The sequence below is a fragment of the Mustelus asterias genome, chromosome 18 (assembly GCF_964213995.1).
Source record: "Mustelus asterias chromosome 18, sMusAst1.hap1.1, whole genome shotgun sequence".
In the NCBI taxonomy this organism is placed as follows: domain Eukaryota; kingdom Metazoa; phylum Chordata; class Chondrichthyes; order Carcharhiniformes; family Triakidae; genus Mustelus; species Mustelus asterias.
The window spans coordinates 84,721,101-84,734,624 of record NC_135818.1 but is presented as its reverse complement, the minus strand read 5'-3'; the positions used below and the strand labels follow the sequence as shown (position 1 = coordinate 84,734,624).

The 13,524-nt window shown below is 45.7% G+C and overlaps 1 protein-coding gene across 6 annotated transcripts in view; it reads left to right on the top strand.

Annotated features, from left to right (window-relative positions):
- Positions 1–13,524, top strand: part of ttc7b (tetratricopeptide repeat domain 7B) — a 348,584-nt gene that overhangs the window by 205,347 nt on the left and 129,713 nt on the right. The window lies entirely within an intron of this gene.

The following is a 13,524-nucleotide window of genomic DNA, read 5'->3' as shown; positions in this document are numbered from 1 at the left end:
CTTATATTCTAGTGAGAACCTTCCCAAGTTGCTTCACCGAGGCACAAAGGAACATAGTCACAGAGCCAAACAAGAGATTCAGCACGCAGACCAAACGTTTTAGTCAAAGAGGTAGATTTTAAGAAGATTCTTAAAAAAGGAGAACGAGATGGAGAGGGGGAGAAACTTAGTGAAGGAAAGTAATGATGGGAGAAGTAGGGGGCTGAAAGCTTTGGACAGTTTCAAGGTTGGAAGTCCAGTAGAGTAAACACAAGAGTCTCAAAGTCACAGAGACTTGGAAAAGGATTTAGCAACTGATAGACTGTGGCAGGGGTGGATGTGGGTTGTGTTCCAGATGTCGAGTTGGGCAGTTTTGTGTGGAGTGAGAAGGTCAGCCGGGGTTCATATAAGGCACTGAAATTGCAGTCCTGGTTCAGCCTGTGATAGAACCAGAAGAGTAACGGAATTGGTGTCGAGGGGAGTTTCCCCAATGTTTAACTGAAATAAGTTGCAACTCGTTGGAGACTGGATGTTGGATAGCACGGAGGGAGGGGAAGTATCCAGAAGGATAGAGCTGGGTGCCATCAGCTTATGTGTTGAAGCTCTGGACAATATTGCTGGACATATCAGAGAGTTGCGGAGGTGGTGGGGGGCGGTAGGGTCCAAGAATAGGTCCTTGGGTAAAGGAGTTCCCAGTGTGACTGGAGGGTTGGGAAGAGAAGCCATTTCTTCAGGTTCTCCTGATACGATTGGATAGGTCAGCATGGAATCAAGTGAGGAAAGTGCTACCCTGCTGGAAAGCAGAGGGATATGTTTTGACTGAGGCCACAGAGAGGACAAGGTTCCACAGTCACAGAGAATGTCATTTTATGACTTTAGTTAGGGCTGATTGGTGTTGTGCAAAACCAAACTAAAATAATTCAATTGAGTGCAGGATAGGTGGGCATCTGGAAAATAAAGCACGATGAAAGGCATTGGAGAGGATTCAGTTCATTGATTGTATGTATATTTCCATATCGTGTATTTGATGAGGAGAGCAGGGTTACAGGGTGTACTGGAAAGTATAATGGAGAATGTGGGCGGCACGGTGGCACAATGGTGAGCACTGCTGCCTCTCAGCGCCAGGGACCCAGGTTCAATTCCTGGCTTGGGTCACTTTCTGTGTGGAGTCTGCACATTCTCCCCACGTCTGCATGGGTTTCCTCCGGGTGCTCCGGTTTCCTCCCACAGTCCAAAGATGTGCAGGAGAGGTGCATTAGCTGTGGTAAATGCATGGAGTTATGGGGATATGGCAGGGATAGAGCGTGGGTGGGATGCTCTTTCAGAGAGTCAGTACAGACTCAATGGGCCAGATGGCCTCTTTCTGCACTGTAGGGATTCGATGGTTCCGTGGTTATGCTGGTCTGTTTTAGCTGTTGGTATTAAATGGAGCATCAGTTCAAACCCAATAAAACAGAATAAATTAGAGGCAGTTTCTGCAGGAGGGAGCACTGGAGAACGCTGGTGGATTTATATTTTAATAATTGCAGGTTTCAGTGTTCTGGATTTGTTGTTCTAAAAATGTGAAGAAATTACTTATTTTTGTTCCAAAAATCAGTGTTTCATAAGTTACATAATTGGTAACAAATAAATAGAGAAAATGTTTACATTACTGATTATGATGCCAAGTTTATTTGCCTGTTCCTAAAACCGTTAGCCAGGAGGCAAATTTAAGTCAATTGACCTGACTGTCGAAGGTGGCCCGGAGGAAAGGCAACGTTGTTAGGGGTGCGCCATTAGGGGTGCGCCGTTAGGGGTGCGCCGTTGGGGGTGCGCCGTTGGGGGTGCGCCGTTAGGGGTGCGCCGTTGGGGGTGCGCCGTTGGGGGTGCGCCGTTGGGGGTGCACCGTTGGGGGTGCACCGTTAGGGGTGCACTGTTGGGGGTGCGCCGTTGGGGGTGCGCCGTTGGGGGTGCGCCGTTGGGGATGCGCCGTTGGGGATGCGCCGTTGGATGTGTGCCATCGGAGGTGCATTGTATTTCGGGTGAGATATTATATCGAGGCTCTATCTATTCGCTCATGGGATGGAAAGATTCCTCTCTCACTATTTCTGACTAACGTTTATCTCTCGACCGACAACACCAAAACAGATTGATCATGTTTGGCATTCCCAGTTCTCACGAAAGGTTACCGAGCTGAAATGTTAACTCTGTTTCTCACTCTGTAGATACGTTGACTATCTCCAGCATTTTATTCTATTTCAGATTTCCAGCATATGCAATGTTTTGCTCTTGTGGATATTTCATTCTTTGCTGTTTATGGGACCTTGTACAGTGTAGACTGGCATTTAGAAACATAGAAGATAGGAGCAGGAAGAGGCCATTTGGCTCTTCGAGTTTGCTCCGCCATTCATCACGATCATGTCTGATCGTCCAACTCAATAGCCTAATCCTGCCTACAAAACAACAGTCAGTACACCTCAGAAGTAATTTGTTGGTTGCTTTAGGATGCAAGCATTTTGAGTACCAATACACTATAAACCAGTGTTTGTTCCTTAACGTTGTGGGGTACATTTCCTGTTTGATACCTTTAATTCATCACTTCAAATTAATCCCAATTCAAAAACAACCAGTGCTTTATCCAGTTGTACAGCAGAAAACACTCTTGGCTGGAGGGGCAAAGTCTAATATTTACCACCACACTTACTGAAATTAAGATTTAAAATGATAAATGGGATCGAGAGGGCAAATAAAGAGCAGCTGCCCAGAAGCTTTTGTGAAGGAATTCAGAACAAGCAGGGGGTGTCATCTTAAAATTAGAGCCATGTCATTCAGGAGTGGAAGCACTTTTATGGAATAGTGGATTTCTGGAACATTTTTCTTCTAAAAGGATGCAGTGATTGTAAGATTTCAAGTCTGAGATCCATCAGCTTTTATTTCGGTAACGAGGAGCAGAACAGTCTTATGGTCTTATGGTCTTAAACTGCAACTGTTCAACTCCACAAAAGTTAGATTAACCTGGTGCACTGAGAGTTTCCAACCTCAGTATCTGTTGTAGAGCGAAAGTTATTTCTGGCTGTAGGGCCAGTCACCCAGGGCTGTTTTTTAGACCTTTTAGAATGGTTGTAGCAGTGAAACAACTCATTTCCAACAAGAAATCTTCCAAGATTTTACACAAAGAGATGATGGCCTCTCATCATTGGACTATTAATCCAGAAAATCAGCTACTGTTCTGGGGACTCGGGTTCGAATCCTACCGTGGCAGATGGCAGAATTTGAACTAAATTAGAAGAAAACCTGGAATTAAGAATGATGACCATGAAACCATTGTCGATCGTTGGAAAAACCCATCTGGATCACTAATGTCCTTCAGGGAAGGAAATCTGCCGTCCTTACCCGGTCTGGCCTACATGTGACTCCAGAGTCACAGCAATGTGGTTGACTCTCAACTGCCCTCGGGCAACAAGGGATGGGCAATAAATTCTTAAGGGGGAGGGGAAACAGTCACAAGTCGTGGTACACATTGGTACCAACGACATAGGTAAGAGAAGGGACGGGGATTTAAAACAGGAATTTCGGGAGCTGGGCTGGAAGCTGAGAGCAAAGACAAAACATGTGGTCATCTCTGGTACGCTACCGGTGCCACGTGATAGCGAGTTGAGGAACAGGGAGAGAGTGCACTTAAACATGTGGTTGCAGGGATGGTGCAGGAGGGAGGGTTTCAGATACGTGGATAATTGGAACACGTTCTGGGGAAGGTGGGACCTCTACAAACAGGACGGGGTGCACCTGAACCAGAGGGGCACCAATATCCTGGGAGGGAAATTTGCTACGGCTCTTCAGGGGGATTTAAACTAATTTGTCAGGGGAGTGGGAAAAGGAGTTGTAGTCCGGAAGTCAGTGTTGAGGGTGGTGAGATATTGGGGAAGGTATCAAGGTCAAGGGTGGGTACCGGTAGACAGGAAGATGGGTTGAAGTGTGTCTACTTCAATGCAAGGAGCATCCGGAACAAGGTGGATGAACTTGGGGCGTGGATTGCTACTTGGGACTACGATGTTGTGGCCATTACGGAGACGTGGGTAGAACAAGGACAGGAATGGTTGTTGGACGTTCCGGGGTATAGATGTTTCAGTAAGTGTAGGGAAGCTGGTAAAAGAGGTGGAGGAGTAGCATTGTTAATCAAGGATAGTTTAACGGCTGCGGAAAAGCACTTTGAGGGGGATATGCACACTGAGGTAATATGGGCTGCAGTTAGAAACAGGAAAGGAGCGGTCACGTTGTTAGGAGTTTACTATAGGCCCCCAAATAGTAATAGAGATGTGGAGGAAGAAATTGCTAAGCAGATTATGGATACGTGTGGGGGTCACAGGGTAGTTGTCATGGGGGACTTTAACTTTCCAAATATTGATTGGAACCTTTGTAGGTCAAATAGTTTGGATGGGGCACTTTTTGTGCAGTGTGTGCAGGAGGGTTTCCTGACACAATATGTGGATAGGCCGACAAGGGGTGAGGCCACATTGGATTTGGTACTGGGAAATGAACCGGGCCAAGTGTTAGATTTGGTTGTGGGAGAGAACTTTGGAGATAGTGACCACAATTCGGTGTCTTTTGTTATTGCAATGGAGAGGGATAGGGCCGGACGGCAGGGCAAGGCTTACAATTGGGGGAGAGGTAATTATGATGCGATTAGGCAAGAATTAGGGGGCATAAGATGGGAACAGAAACTGTCAGGGAAAGGCACTGATGAAATGTGGAACTTTTTCAAGGAACAAATACTGGGTGTCCTTGATAGGTATGTCCCTGTCAGGCAGGGAGGAAATGGCCGAGTGAGGGAACCGTGGTTCACAAAAGAGGTGGAATGTCTTGTGAAAAGGAAGAGGGAAGCTTATGTAGGGATGAGGAAACAAGGTTCAGATGGTTCGATTGAGGGTTACAAGTTAGCAAGGAATGAGCTGAAAAAGGGGCTTAGGAGAGCTAGGAGGGGACATGAGAAGTCCTTGGCGGGTCGGATCAAGGAAAACCCCAAGGCTTTTTACTCTTATGTGAGGAATAAAAGAATGACCAGGGTGAGGTTAGGGCCGGTCAAGGACAGTGGTGGGAACTTGTGTATGGAATCAGTAGAGATAGGCGAGGTGATGAATGAATACTTTTCTTCAGTGTTCACCAAGGAGAGGGGCCATGGTTTTCAGGAAGAGAAGGTGTTACAGGCTAATAGGCTGGAGGAAATAGATGTTCGGAGGGAGGATGTATTGGCAGTTTTGAATAAACTGAAGGTCAATAAGTCCCCTGGGCCTGATGAAATGTATCCTAGGATTCTTTGGGAGGCGAGGGATGAGATTGCAGAGCCTTTGGCTTTGATCTTTGGGTCCTCGCTGTCCACGGGGATGGTGCCAGAGGACTGGAGAGTGGCAAATGTTGTTCCTCTGTTTAAGAAAGGGAATAGAAATGACCCTGGTAATTATAGACCGGTTAGTCTGACTTCGGTGGTTGGTAAATTGATGGAAAAGGTCCTTAGGGATGGGATTTACGACCATTTAGAAAGATGCGGATTAATCCGGGATAGTCAGCACGGATTTGTGAAGGGCAAATCGTGCCTCACAAATTTGATAGAATTTTTTGAGGAGGTAACTAGGTGTGTTGATGAAGGTAGGGCGGTTGATGTCATATACATGGATTTTAGTAAGGCGTTTGATAAGGTCCCCCATGGTCGGCTTATGATGAAAGTAAGGAGGTGTGGGATAGAGGGAAAGTTGGCCGATTGGATAGGTAACTGGCTATCTGATCGAAGACAGAGGGTGGTGGTGGATGGAAAATTTTCGGACTGGAGGCAGGTTGCTAGCGGAGTGCCGCAGGGATCGGTGCTTGGTCCTCTGCTCTTTGTGATTTTTATTAATGACTTAGAGGAGGGGGCTGAAGGGTGGATCAGTAAATTTGCTGATGACACCAAGATTGGTGGAGTAGTGGATGAGGTGGAGGGGTGTTGTAGGCTGCAAAGAGACATAGATAGGATGCAAAGCTGGGCTGAAAAATGGCAAATGGAGTTTAACCCTGATAAATGTGAGGTGATTCATTTTGGTAGGACAAATTTAAATGTGGATTACAGGGTCAAAGGTAGGGTTCTGAAGACTGTGGAGGAACAGAGAGATCTTGGGGTCCATATCCACAGATCTCTAAAGGTTGCCACTCAAGTGGATAGAGCTGTGAAGAAGGCATATAGTGTGTTAGCTTTTATTAACAGGGGGTTGGAGTTTAAGAGCTGTGGGGTTATGCTGCAACTGTACAGGACCTTGGTGAGACCGCATTTGGAATATTGCGTGCAGTTCTGGTCACCTCACTATAAGAAGGATGTGGAAGCGCTGGAAAGAATGCAGAGGAGATTTACCAGAATGCTGCCTGGTTTGGAGTGTCGGTCTTATGAGGAAAGGTTGAGGGAGCTGGGGCTGTTCTCTCTGGAGCGGAGGAGATTGAGGGGAGACTTAATAGAGGTTTATAAAATGATGAAGGGGATAGATCGAGTGAACGTTCAAAGACTATTTCCTCGGGTGGATGGAGCTATTACAAGGGGGCATAACTATAGGGTTCATGGTGGGAGATATAGGAAGGATATCAGAGGTAGGTTCTTCACGCAGAGAGTGGTTGGGGTGTGGAATGGACTGCCTGCAGTGATAGTGGAGTCAGACACTTTAGGAACATTTAAGCGGTTATTGGATAGGCACATGGAGCACACCAGGATGATAGGGAGTGGGATAGCTTGATCTTGGTTTCAGATGAAGGTCGGCACAACATCGTGGGCCGAAGGGCCTGTTCTGTGCTGTACTGTTCTATGTTCTATGTTCTAAATGCTGGCCCAGCCAGTGATGCCCATTTCCCACGAATGAATAACAAAAAAGAGAAAGGAATTTTAAATAAAATCAGTTGTTGGATGGAAGAGTTATGCAGCCAAAAGACATCCGGCACTGAGAAAGTTAAATAACCAGCTTGAACATATGGAGGAAACAAACACCTTCTGATCCATGTTCATGCAGATGATTTCTGTGAATCTCTGGCAGCTCCCAGCTCACCAAGATTTTAGTTTCCTGTGTGTGTGATTGTATTAAGATGACGTATTCATCAACAGACACTTAAATATTAACCTAAAATACTTTCTTCAGCCCCATTGTGCATGCTTATTTTAGTGAGTCATAATTATGCACTTGAAATACAAAATAAATCTAAAGTGAGGTATTTTACTGGGAAGTGAGCCAACATGTGTTTCCAAATCTCTCGGTGGCTTCACCCCTTCCCTGTGTGCAGTCTCCTCTAGCCTGCCGAGGTCTCAGCACTCCTTCATTCTGGCCTCTTGTGAATGCCATCCAATCCCATCTCCTACCCTATCCAATCAGGTTATATTAAGGATGACTGAGCAGCCTTGGAAAGTGAGTTAGTATCAGCAGAATAAGCTTCAATCTTGTGAGTTTTAAACTGAAGTTTATTATAGCTTATCCTGGACTTGGAATCAGGCAGATAGTGCTGTCGCACCATGACAGACCTGGGATGAAGGGTGGAGGTTTAAGCTGCATCAGCATATAACTAGCAAGGGGGCCATTCTCCCAAAAACAATGTGCCGAAATCGCATGAAAACCAGAATAAACCCTGCCAATTTTTTTTAGCAGGATTTTCAGAGTGAATCTCCCACTCTGAGCGCTGCAGAGTGCCCGAGCGAGATCCAGTCTGAAAATCAGTGGGCAGGGCCTATTCCCGCTGGAGAGGCCGGCAGCATAGCGCTGAGCGGGCCACTGCGCATGTGCCAAAATTTGTCAGAGCGGAGATCGGCGCATGTGCGGTGGCCCCGCACTGCTGGCCTCCCCATCCCCAACCCGATGGCCCTCCCTCTGCCACCGATCCTTTTGCAGAGTGGCAGCGAGACCTCACCCCCACTGATCGTCCCCTATAGGCCCTGCCCCCAATACGCCGCACCCCCTTGGCACTGCCCGATTCTTGGTGGACAGTGCCAAGGTGCCCCTTGGGCAGTGCCAGTTTGCCCCTTGGGTAGTGCTAGCATTGTCCAGGGGGCATGCTGCTTTACTCTTGACTTCCTGTGGGGGGGCCTCCATGGCCTCTGTTCCCTGCAGCGAGGTCGGGCCGCCTGTTTCCCATTAGTGGGGAGCAGGAGTAAACCCCACTGGAGTGAACCACTCCTGGCCGATGTGGAGGGGGTTAGGTCCAATGCCTGGTCAAAGACCATTAAGGGACATTTTAAGGGAGGTAGGGATGCAGAGAAGTTTAGAGAGAGAATTAAGAGCTTAGGGCACAGCACAACTAATGATGGAGCAACTGACATCAGGGATGCTCAGGAGGACAACTCATACTTAATTGATCAAAGGAAAATACTAATAGAACTCGGGGCACAATGGCATATATAAGGGCTGCACCCAAACTGGAGAAAGCATGAGAGAGCATGGAGGAGAGGCATTGGGAGACGACAGGATGGTCTTTTGTATCTAAGGGAACAGAGAGGATGAAGGGGAACATCCAAGGCGGCATTGGTAACTTTGGCCATGGTAGCTTTGCCGTTGGTTCAGGATAGAAAGCAGATCATGACTGCACAATCTCAGGGTGGAGGGCGGACAAGCAGTTTACAGTTTAACAGTTTTACTTAGATAATGATTGTATGAAAAGAGCTGCCAAAGTATCATCGTAGCTGGTGAAACGTTTGACAGATGGTATGATGGCCATCAAAGGATATGCTCCTTTCTAGCCACTGGGACAAGGCAGGTGGATCATCATGGGTTTCCTGGCCCTGTAGATTCCATTGTAAAAGTTTGCAATTCCACAATGCCGAGCTTGGCTTTTGATAAATTGTAGGCTGAAGACAAGACAGAGAGAAGTAAAGAGTTCCCTGCCTATGAGACCCATGGAAAGAGTGAGTTAGGTTTTTAAGTTTATTTATTAAGCAGGAGCGGGGGTTGATGTAGTGAGTCCTGATTTCCACTATAGAGACCAGCAATGGTGCCTCTATCGCTACCCCTTCCTCACCTCCGAAAGATCAGCGAACTCAGCCCAAACATTGAGGATAATCAACACATTCGATGTGTTGGATGTTTGGATGTACATTTCCCGAGAAAAGCACATCACATGCTGATATTTTAGGAACATGTATATTTTCTGTTCTCTGTCAGGGTGGTTCATGTCTTACAAAATAAAAATAGTGCAGATGGAACTCTGAAATCAACACAAAAGGATGACTTTTCCTCAAAACTTGGAAGGTTATAACCCTGAAGTGCTAACTGCATTTTTCTCTACCTGACTTGCTGAATATTTGTAACCTGTTCAGGTTTTTATTTCAGCTCTCTTATTCCTTATTGTTTCTTTTATGACATTGAGAACGACTGATAAATTTGCTGAGCTAACTCAATGTTGTTAAAGGAATGCTCACACCTCCTGTTGCTAGGTACAGTGATGTTCATTCTCCTCCCTAGCGCAGCAGTGTATCCCTGTCCCTGCTGCAATGGGAGACATGTGCATCTCAGCACCGTAACGTGGGACTGCCTTCACCTGGATCAGTACCGCACCATGCCCTGCCATAAGGGAAGCTCACACTTATATCGATCTGTTCAGCACCGTTCGAGCTATTCTCTAATACCACTGATTCCCACATCAATTCCAATCGGAGATTGAAAGTCAAGGAAATCACAAATATTGAGTGACAGATTTTTTTTAAGCTACCCTTGGGAGCTCACCAGTCGGTTTGTATATCTGCTGGCTAAGTGTATTATTACACTGCCATTTAGAAGCTCAGACCCCACCCCAAACTCTTCACAACCAATGACGTCCTCTTTTGAATTGTAGTTATTGTTGTAATGTGGGAAGCACAGTCACAGAATTGCTCGCAACCAGTTCCCATAGACAGCAATAAGACCAATGACCTGATAATCTGTTTTAGTGATGTTGATTGAGCGATAAATATCGACCAGGGCATTGGGAAGAAGATCTCCCACTCCACCTGACGAAGGAGCAGCACGCTCCGAAAGCTAGTGGCTTTTGCTACCAAATAAACCTGTTGGACTTTAACCTGGTGTTGTGAGACTTCTTACTGTGTTTACCCCAGTCCAATCTCCACATTGGGAAGAAGGCCAGTCCACCTTTTGAAATAGTACCACGTTATCTTTTACATCCACCTGAGAGGGTTTCTGTGGACCTCAGTTTAATGTCTCATCTGAAAGGTGGCACCTCTGACAGTGCAGCAGTCCCTCAGCTCTGCAAAGGGAATGTCAGCCTAGATTTTTGTGCTCAAGTCTCTGCAGTGGGCCTCGGCCTTCTCATTCCAAGTCACAAGTTCTAATGCGCCTTGAATAGAACGAAAGGCATAACACCTCTTCCCACAGAATCCCTGCCAAACCCAAACAAATAAAAAAATCAGCCTTTAAAAGCGCCTACGACGGTGTATCTTCCAGGGACGGTGATTTTTCTTGTGCCTGAAGTTGCCTTCATTAAATCTATTTTTCCCAGAAAACACATGAGAATCAAAATGAAGCTGATTTAAATGGAACAGTGAAGGCAGAGTAATGTGAGTAGAAAATATTTAATCATGAGCCTGGCTGGAAGATGTTCCGAGTGACTAGAATGTCAATTCACAGAACATCAACCTGCACCAACATTTCCAATTCACTGACATGCAGTACAAAATAACATAGATCAAAAGAGTTTCCTTTTTTTGTTCTTTCCTGGTACTGCTGACTCTTTCAGATAAGGTTACGATGCCATCGCTGGAGGCTGGTTCTTGCAGGGTCGGCTATATTTCTGCAGCCAGGGACTGATCTTTTACAGGGGGTGGGGGAGGGGGGGGGGGGGATAATTGCACAGGTGAAGCTTATAATTTTACAGGGTGTGTTGTGGTTCTAGGGTGTGTTGTGATTCTACTGCTGAGTCTGCGGTTATACAAGCTGGGTTGTAATCCCACAGCTACAGGGTGGGTTCTGATGATCCCACAGATGCTACAGTTTTACAGGATGAGCTATGATTCCAGTGCTTGGCTGTAGAGTGTTGCAAGCGGGCTATGATTCCTGTGCGTCTCCTGTGCTTCACTCCATTCTACACATGCGACTCTGTAAACAATTCTTGTCGTAGGCATGACAGCTGAAATCTGCATGCGTGTGCAGTTTCCAGCTGCAGTCTCCCCCACTATAACATATTGTTCTCACATAAATGTCAATCTCAAAATCCTTGTTCTCACCTCTCTCCACCCTATGTGTGTGTGTACTCGTGCCCGGCTCTGCGCTCAGCTCCTTCAGTTTGGTCTACTTCTGATTTTCTGGACACTTTTCTATGACTAATGGCTGAAGTTCTCCCTGGCCTTGCTAGCTCTCTTCATTCCTTAAACCCTAAACCTTTGTTCATTCTCCGTGATCTGTGCATTTCCTGCTCGGTCTCTGCTGCTTCATTCAATGCAGTTTGTGAGTCTTGGTAAACAAATTGGCCGCCTCATTTTCTACACTACAGCACCTCAAAATTCACAAAGGTGCTTTTGGACAGCCCCAGATCACAAAAGGCACTAGAAAAATGCAAACTTTCTTTATCTGCTGAGAAGTTGAGAACATTTTCCAGCCTGAAAGGTTTATTTTAATGAGTGCAAGTTGTTTTTGTGCATCGTGGTGCCATCATTCACATTACCCAAACAAAATTGCATGCAACATCAGATCAATGAAGAGTGAAAATAAACTCCTTCCAAACAAAGCTGCTGAAATAATAGCACTCTCCCTTTACGGCAAACACAATGCGCACCTTGTAATGTTAGCAGAATTGCTGGATTACATTACCATTCAAACAGAGCTCTGTTTAATTTGTTGATAGAAAATGTTGACTCTACCTCAATAATCTGTTGAGTGAAGGTCGGCTAGTTAGCTACAGATTTTAACCCTTTACAATCTAAATTGTTCCAATGAAATCATGTTTCTTTGGTTGATTTACTTGAAAGGTCGGTGAGATTGAGAAATGTTTCAAAAGAGCAGGTAGTATGTTAGGCTTCATAACCAGAGCAGTGGTGCATTAGTCTCCCGAGATTGTGCCAGAATTTTCCAATAATGCAGTACTCAAACTTCAATCATAATTCTGTATGCATTATCCACCATACTTTAAAGGCAGCACTGTAAAAACTGCCATGATGTGGAGATGCCAGCATTGGACTGGGGTGGGCACAGTAAGAAGTCTCACAACACCAGGTTAAAGTCCAACAGGTTTATTTGGAATCACGAGCTTTTGGAGCGCTGCTCCTTCATCAGGTGAGTGGAGAAGTACATTTCACAAACATGGCATATATAGACAAAGACACAATTGCAAGATAATGGTTGGAATGTGTAGAAACCTGAAACTTGACATTCCAACCATTATCTTGCAATTGTGTCTTTGTCTATATATGCCATGTTTGTGAAACGTACTTCTCCACTCACCTGATGAAGGAGCAGCACTCCGAAAGCTCGTGATTCCAAATAAACCTGTTGGACTTTAACCTGGTGTTGTGGGACTTTTTACTATAAAAACTGCAGAAAAGAGTGACGCCAATAGTAGAGGTGGTGGACTATGAGGAAAGTTAAGAGGCAACCCCATTGAGATGTATAAAGTACTATTTGGCTGATAGTTGACATTTACTCTAACTTAATGAGCCAGAACATGTTTGTCAGCCAGGCCACTTGAATATAGATATAACTTGTAAACCAGTTCTGGACAGAAACCATCCTTACTCGAAGACTGATGAACATTTAGAATAATTACCAAGGAAAGTAATGGAATCAGCATAACAATGGGAGGTGCAGGTTGCTGCTGGATGCTATGTTGAATTGAAATAATACGGAGGCTTTCTCATTATAACCAACTGACCTCTTTCCCTGGGATTCATCACATTCTTTTCCAAGAAAATCAGAAACCTACTCAGATTTTCCTTTTTATGGCTAAGTGCAACTCCCGGTGTGGTGTTGAACTGTGCTAATCTCAAGTCAGGATAGGGCTAGCTGGGCAGCATTTGAGTTGATCCAAATTGCTCCAGTGCTGCTGGGTTGGCCAAGGTTCCCCCTCTTGGTCACTACAAGCCAGTGTGGGGATTGGTGCAATAGTGATCATCTGTAATGTCCTCCGAGAACTTAACAGAAGAAACACGGCCCCTGGAGCCTTCTCCAATAAAGTTTTAAGTTTATTTTATTAGTGTCACAAATAAGCTTACATTAACACTGCAATGAAGATACTGTGAAAATCCCCTAGTCACCACACTCAGGCACCTGTTGGGGTACACTGAGGGAGAATTTAGCATGGCCAATGCACCTAACCAGCACATCTTTTGGACTGTGGGAGGAAATCGGAGCACCCGGAGGAAACCCACGCAGACGCAGGGAGAATGTGCAGACTCTGCACAAACAGTGACCCAAGCCGGGAATCGAACCCGGGTCCCTGGCACTGTGAGGCAGCAGTGCTAACCCACTGTGCCACCCACTATTCAGTATGATCATAGCTAATCTGCTGTCTCAACTCTGCTTTCCGGCCCGCTCCCCATATGCCATGATTCCCTAAGATCTATTTATCTCAGCCTTGAAATATACTCAA